We start from the raw sequence: 8,242 nt of genomic DNA on the forward strand, positions 1-8,242 counted from the left end.
CCCTCCCACCCGGCACGCCCCTCGCCGGCACCTCGGCCGGGCCGCGCCCGCCAGCCCCGGGGGCCCCCAGCATGCCGGCTGCGGCATTGCTGCCGGCGCCGGGTTCCCCAGGTTCGAAGCCCGGCCGGCGGGCTAGGGGCGGCGGCCGGGAGGGGCAGCCCGGGCGGGGAGCATGAGGTGGCGCGGAGTCTCGCTTTCCTGGCACGTTGCCTTTCGAAATGCTCCCGCGTCTCCTCCCCCATCCCATTCCGGTGACTCGGCCTCAGCTGACTCCGGCCGGGCAAAGTCTCCAGTGGACTCGGCAAATTGCGTAGCGCGCCGCTCGCCCGGCTCGTCTGAGAGCCCTGAAGTCCTCTGCCCAAGTTTTGAGTCTAGCCGTAAAGGAGGTACAGAAAACTGGTCTGAGTCGGAATTCCTAATTTCCTCCCTCCCCTCGCCTGCAGCCTTTCCTTAGCTGCGTTCGGGACGTCGAGGGGTGGTCGGTGAAAGGACCCAAATGAAAACTTGTTCTGTCAGTTGACTGAAAAGGGCCTCCTGACTTCGCTGTGTATTTTTATCTGACTTGGTGTGGTGCGTTGAAAAGTAAAGGTGTTTTGGCCGCCTTTTGTTCCTTGTTTTAGTACGACTCTACTGGTTCAGGTGTTACGTGGGAGCTCTGTGAAGCAGGATCTTTTTTCTTTCTTTCCTGTCTTATTTTTTTCCTTTGCTTGCTTATTGGAAAAGGTCCAGTAAGGAAACTGGTGATGTGGAATTATAATCCTGCTGTATTTGCAGCAAAATTCATGTTTTTTTTCCCTTCAGTGCAAAAATTGCCCTTGAAGTCAGTCTCAGTATTAACTTATTTTACGGATACAAGGTGATTCGTTGAGAGAGAGAGAAGAGAGAAAAAATTAACAGGGGACAAAATGGAGCGCAGACTGCTTCCGAGTAATTTTCTGATTGCTTGATTCTTTTTACCTTGTTATTTTTTAAAGTTTCGATTGGACACAGGGTCTCTCTTCGACGTTGGGAAACTGAGATGGAAAGAGTAATCTGACTAGGGTCCAAAGAGGGCACTGCCTCTAGAGTTTCTCTTAGAAATGTCAGATTCTAACGTTTGAAAAATAATTTTGAATTGGGTGGGAGAAATTTTACATATCTTTAACGATTAGTTGTTCAAACGTGTTTATGAAAGTCTTGCTGTGCCAAGTTGTGTAAAGCCCTTTCATATGTGTTACATCACATTCTAAGCATTGCCTTGTGAAACTTGTAAAATTGCTTATTGGTGTCCTAAATTCAGTAATTGCTGTCATCTAGGAAATGCCAAATTTGAGTAGAACATGTTTTATCACCTAGATACCACTATTCAGAAAAAAACACTGAGAAATGGAGAATTGTTTATAAAAACCTTTATACCGGAGGTGCCAAAAACATGTATACATATGACTTGCATTCACCTTTTGTTATCGGTATATATTGAGTACTATTTAATACAGTTTTTTCCTTTCTTAAAATGTGTATACGTTTTTTTGGCATCCTGTATATATGACCATATTTTGGAGTTCAGTAATTTGCAAAAGAAAATTAAAAGCAGTGTTTGACAACTTTCTGTGGTTAAGAAAGAATCTAGAGAAGATTGAAGATCAGTTAATTTTGCAATAGAAAAAGCACATGTTCTAATGACAAGTGTTAGTACTAAAAGTGTTGCAGTGTTTTGCATAAGTTCATTTAAGCATCGTGAGAATTCATAACTGACAAAATGGTAAGGTTTGCTGACTCAGGGTACATGGATGAAGGGGATGGGGTCGGGTAGGAGGAAGCTTGAAGTGCTGCAAGTTTTGAGTTGGATGATGACTCATCCTGCCCACACTGCTACGTGGCTTTTTTTTTTATACACTGTATTTTTTTTAAATGATAGGCTAAAATATTTCTGTCCGCATTATAATCCTTATTCTCTCTGTCTCAGAACTACAGTTTCTCTAAAAAAGTAATGGCTTCTTAAATTGCATTTTAAAAGGCTATCATATCCTACAGGTGGAATTTTGTAACATTTGTTGAGAGGAAAGGTAAAATTGCTGGTCAGTTGTTGCAATTAAATGTTTGATACTAGCAGTTCTTTGGTTATTGTTGATATTTGTTACAGGTTATTTACAAAGGACAGATAGTACTTTTCTGGCATGGGAGAAATTAACCTTATATTTTCATTGGTAATGTAAAAGTTATCTTTATAGTATCTGGAAGTTAGTTTAAATCAGTCTGTAAAGGTGCAGAAATATTTAATCATTTATTGCTCTGAACATGAGCATTTCATTCTGATGGAATTATATACATAGTGCTTTCTCCTGATCTATATGAGTTTTTGATTTTAATAAACACGACTTGAAATAGATCTGATCTATAAGTTTTTAGTTTTAATAAAGACAGCTTGAAATTGGTATTGTTATAGGCAATGTTTTCCATCAGTCTTATTTTTAAAGATAAGCTTGAATGTACAGTTCCAAATTTAGGACATACACTGATATTTGGTAATTAAGATATTTTGGCTGATTTTAAAAAGCCATCATTTAGCAGGTTGGCTTAAAATGACATTGAAAAAAAAAAAAGATTGAGAGTAGCAGTTTGTTTTAGAAGTGAGAAGAAAAAAACTCCCCATTCCCTCGTTTTTCTTTGTATAGTATTTATCTTCTCAAAGTGACTTACATGAAAAGCTTTGTGAGCAATAATGTGTATTGTTAATGTGAATTAAATCTTGGGAGAGATTTTGGGAGAGTATTGCATAGTTTATATAGAGGAACTTTAATAAAGATTAATTCAAACTTTAAAATTAAAGGAAACATAAATTTCAAATATAAAAGTATTATAATATAGATTTTCAAAGCATCCTATCACTTAGAGGTTAAACATGTACTTCCAGTACACATTCCCTGTGTGTGTGTGTGTGTGTGTGTGTGTGTAAGAATATAGGCAATTAGCTGTCGTGCATAATTCAGAATTTATAAACCAGCTGGATATCTTACCCCATCTCTTTTCTATGAGGTATTGCCTTATGAAATGGTGAGCCTTATCAACTGCTATCCAGTTCCTTGTTCACTTGAACCATGTGTTTCTCTTGGGCCCCTGTTAAAATAGAAAGATGCTTCAAGAGTAAATTCTTTGTGGCATTGTTGGCTGCCTCCTGTCAGCTCCTTCTGCCTGTTTTGTGGGCTGTTACATTACATGCTGCTAGTGGCATCGGGATTTTGGTCAGTTTTATTGCTCATAGCCCTGACTGAGACTTTACAAAAACAATGTTATTGTCGTTAATGGCTATTTACAGGGAGTTGCTTTTCATGTGGAGCTGATGCTTTTACAGTAACAGTGGCATAAGCTGAGTCCAGCATTGTTTTTTTTCCTCCATGAACTGCATGTTTGGAAAATATAGTGTGCTCCTCTGATAGTTTTTAAAAGGTTTGTCTTTAATACATGTTAGCCTTTTAAATCCATTTCTGAAAAGTTTGAATGTTTATATAGCAAATCTCATTTTTCCATTGATTTTCATTTAAATGTTATATGTCTTTTCACAGAAAAAAATTGTATCAAAAATTGTTAGAATCCTAGCATTTACTTCAGGGAAGAGACTGTGCCTCTGCAGAGAGGGTGAAATCTCTGTGCATTTAATTCTGTACAACCATAAAACTATAAAATGTTAGTGTTTACAAAGGGGTCATGGACATTATCTTGCTCCCAGGTACATCACTTGACAGCTAAGGAAACTGAGGTCCAGAGAGATCTAAGACCTTGGTTCTCAAAGTGTGATTTCTGGACCAGCAGTATTAGCATCACATGGGAATTTGTTAAAATCTGTATTTTAACAATATTTGCAGGTGATTCAAATGTATATTCATGTCTAGAAGCTCTACTAAGTGATGTATACATAGTTGCTCAGCTGATTAGTGACTGATTTGGAAAACTCAGGTCTTCTGAGTTACTCTTTCCATTGGCTCTCTTGAAAAAAGTCAAAAGGAAAATTGAGGGTCTAATCACTGTCCAATAGAACTATTTGTGATGATGAAAGTGTTCTGTGCTGTCCAATGAGATAGCTGCTAGTCACATGTGACTATTGAGCACTTGTAAGGTGGCTAGTGCACCTGAGGAACTGAATTTTAAATGTTATTTAATTTAAATTAATTTTATATTTAAATAGCTGCATGTACCTTGTGGCTAACATCGGACAGCACAGATCTAGATGCTCTTTGCCCATATTTAATTTAAAATAATCTAAGCTCTAATCTAATAACTGATTAAGCTCAGTTTAATAATTTCCCTGTTCATTTACAAATTGAAAGGTTGGTTGGGTTTGTTTTGAGATGGTAGGTTTTTAACTACCTACTTTTCTAGTATGCCCAGATATTATTTTAGTAGTTATTATAAAGCAGTGCCAATTTTCTGATTGATACTCCTGTGTTCAGTAAAGTAGATAATCTAAGTTACAAGAATGTACATTTTTCCCTTTTCTCAATAAAGGTATTTTCACTTGGATTAAAAAAATTAAAAATAAGCATTTCTTAATTATCTTGTGGATGGATTGCAGAGGGAACAATTTTGCCTTTAGCCCAGTACCTCCAGGCTTGTTGGCACTTGTTGATAGCTGCCAGATTGATCTGTTGTTTCTTATGTTATTTATTTCCAAGTGCAGAAACATTGAGTGGTTCTTAACCTCCCACCTTATGCAGTGGGAAAATTCTAATCCTAGAGTAAGTCAGACTGGCCTGTGTCCAAATCTTGACATTTGGTATGTGTGTGATTTCAGTGAAGTTGCTTTACCTTTTGGGGCATCAGTGCTCTTGTTTGTAAAATGAGATTCACAAGGTAGTGGTTCTAAATAACAGAAATAATTTGTCACTTAGAAAATGCCTAGCTAGCACTTAATAGATGCTCAGTAAGTATAAATTACCTTCTTTTCCCCTTCTGCTTAGCTTTTATAGCCTTCTGTAATTTAGTCTTTTGCTGAAGATTGCAGCCAAGCTTAATACATTCTGATTTTAGGTCTTGTTGGTTCCCACTGGTTAATTTTATGCCTTGCTTCATTCATGTTACATTCCTTATAAATTCCTCCACTTGTGCTCTGGATTCCTTCTCTTGACTTAAGGCTGCATTATGAGCTTTTCCCTTTCTATTGGGTCATCTTTATTTTATACATGTGCTCTCTAGACCTATACTGTCCTATGTGGTACCCACATTTCAGTTGTCCAGTAGCCATATGTGGCTTTTGGCTACCATAGTGGACAGTGCAGATACAGAAATCTCTTATAAACCCTCTCATGATTCCACATTCTTTTTCTGATGCTATTTCAAGCAAATTTTCAAGAGTTGTCTTTGTGTGCTCTCTCCACTTTCCTTTGCTCTTCAACCTACTCCAGACTGGCTTCTAGAAGCCATTCCAGAATGGCTTCACAATTACTGCTGAAATTGTTCTAGTCAGGGTTACCATAGTGAGTTACATTTACCAAATCCATGTTACAGGATCTTGTAGCAGCATTCAGTATAGCTGACCACTGTTTTCTGCCTAGTCACTTGCTTCTCTCTTAGCTTATGAGGCACATAGTCTTCTTGTTTTTCTCCTACCTCATACCTTGTCATAATTTTTTACTGGCTTCTCTCTTCTACCTGCCTCTTAGTTTTGGCATATCCCGGAGTGTAGTCCTAGGTGGTCTCATTCAACTTCTTGTTTAAATACAATCTACTTGTGGATAATTCTCAAATTTATGTTTTTGGTTTAGACTTTTCCTTGAGCTCCAGATGCATTATCCAATTGCCTGCTTGATATTGCTACTGAGTTATCTAAATTGACATTATCTAAATAGATTTAACATTTCTAAAATAGAACTCTTTCTCCCATATCATTCTTCTCCCAGTCTTCCCTGTCTCAGTAGTTGGCACCTAGGTGTTATCCTTGAATCCTCTTGTCCCCTTAATCCCTCATATCTATCTACTCATTCACCAAGTTTTCTTAGTCTCTAAAATATCATTTGAATCTGTCTCCTATTTGACATCTTTATTTCTACCAGCCTAATTTCAGCTACCATAATCTCACGTGACCTACTGAAGTAGCTTTTAACTGGTCTCTGCTTTCACTGAACTATCTTCTTCAGTTTATTCTCCTCCCGGTAGCCAGAACCATCTTTTTGAAATGTAAAGGTAACTATGCCAATTGCCTGCTTAAAACCCTTCAGTAGTTTTCCTTATCTTGCAGTTAGAAAATTCAGAACCTTGCCTCATGTGTTCCTTTCCACCTGTCCAATCTTATCTCTACATGAGTTGTTATTCCCTTTGCTCCAGTCACTGTGGCTGTACTGGCATCTTTTCTTTTCCTTCAAAATACCAAGTTCTATCTTGCTTTAGCTTGTATTTGCTGTTTTCTCTGTTTGGAATGCAGGTATCTTCTCCTTATTCAGGTTTCTGCTCCTTAGATGGCCATTTCCCAGCCACCCAATCATAGCACTTAGCCAAATCTGAAGTTACGTTATTAGTTTACTTTTTGTTAGAGTTTCCTCACTACAGTGTAAACTTTTTGGAAACAGAAGAACCTTAACTGTCTTATTCTCCACTGTACCATCAAACACATGCCAAGTACTCAGTAAACTTTTGTGGATCATATAAAATATTTGTTTGATTCCTTTAAACTTCTAAAGGGAGAACGTATATTAAAAATTACATTGTAGTTAATGTAACATGTGATTCTGCATTGGGTCCTTTAGCTCTCAAGCACATTATTGGTACAGTTGCAGAAACTTAAACTGAATATTAGATGGTAGTGCTCTACCAGTGTTAATTTCCAGATTTTGATCATTATATTTGGTTATGCAGAAGAATCCCCTGTCTGTAGGAAATGCACTCTACTCTCAAAAGGGTGTGTGTGTGTGTGTGTGTGTGTGTGTGTGTGTGTGTGTGTGTGTGTACGTGTATATATGTACTGTATTTGTTAATAAAAACATTACATTATTTGAGAAGATCATGGGCTTTGGTTTACAAATCTGGTTTAAATCCTGGCTCTGTCACTGATGTGTGATATTGAATGCATTATTTAAATTCTCTGAAATTAAGATCCTAAGACCCATTCTGTAATATTGTTAGGAGGATTTAGTGTAAGAGTATATGCCCGGTACAATGCTTCACACATAATACATTCTTAATGAAGCTTGCTATTGTTTCTTATATTCTTTTAAAATTTAAATGTTAAAAAAAATTACTCTCATGTTCAGTGCTATGACTTCCTTTATAATATAAACAAATACTTTTAAAAATTAATTGCTTGTGGTATTTCTGGTCAAGATTGTGGAGGAGGTAAACGATGTGCTTGCCTCCTGTCATGACCACATCAAAATTACAACTAAACTACAGAACAACCATCATTGAAAATAGCCTGAAGTCTAGCTGAACCAGAATGCCTACAACTAAGAACATATAGAAGAAGCCACCTTGAGACTGGTAGGAGGGGCAGAGTTGCAGAATGGACTGGTCCCACACCCATGTGTGGCTGTTAAATATCGGGAGGGATATCTCAGCTATGGAGGTCCCCATGTAGGAGCAAGGGGTCCCAGCCCCACACCAGGTTCCCCAGCCCAGGGTTCCAGTTCTGGGAAGAGAAGTCCCCACAACTTCTGACTGAAAACCAGCAGAGATTGTGGCTGAGTGAGAAGGAGGGCAGCTGGAGTCCCAGGTGTTCCTCTTAAAGGGCCTACACATGGACTTACTCGCTGATGGACTCACTCGCTAGGGCAGCAGCTTGAATTGCGCAGGGGACATACGGGGAGGAACTGAATGTTTGACTTCAGGGTGAGAGCTGGAGGGGCAACTTTCTCCTAGGCAGAAGTGCTGGCAGAAGACATTATTTCTTTGTGGAGCCCCCACCACCACCCAGTGTACAGATGCAGGCAGCTGCCATATCTGAGTCTCCATCAACCTGGCTAACACTATTCTCACCTTGGTGATTTCCTGAGACGCTGCCCCACACAACTTATGGCCCCATGCAAGCCACTTTCAGTGGCTGTTCCATACCAATAGCCTATCTCGGCTCATGCTGCAGATTTTTTTTTAAAGATTTTTATTGGGGAATTGGGATGGGAACAGCGCTGGGGAATTGGGGAAGGGGAACAGACAAGTTGCTGTCGTTTTGTTCTTCAGTCTAGTTATGGAGGACATTGCTTCACTGGCCCAAGTTGGCACCATCATTGCGCTCTTCCCGGGCAAGGCAGATCAGTCGCCGGCTTCTGGACGGCCACTC

The 8,242-nt window shown here is 39.1% G+C and overlaps 1 protein-coding gene across 1 annotated transcript in view; it reads left to right on the forward strand.

Annotated features, from left to right (window-relative positions):
• The window catches only part of MAPK6 (mitogen-activated protein kinase 6), a gene marked incomplete at its 3' end in the record, with an annotated part of 33,999 nt that overhangs the window by 533 nt on the left and 25,224 nt on the right, over positions 1–8,242 (forward strand). The window lies entirely within an intron of this gene.

The sequence above is a fragment of the Hipposideros armiger genome, unplaced genomic scaffold, assembly GCF_001890085.2.
Source record: "Hipposideros armiger isolate ML-2016 unplaced genomic scaffold, ASM189008v1 scaffold_12, whole genome shotgun sequence".
Lineage (NCBI taxonomy): Eukaryota > Metazoa > Chordata > Mammalia > Chiroptera > Hipposideridae > Hipposideros > Hipposideros armiger.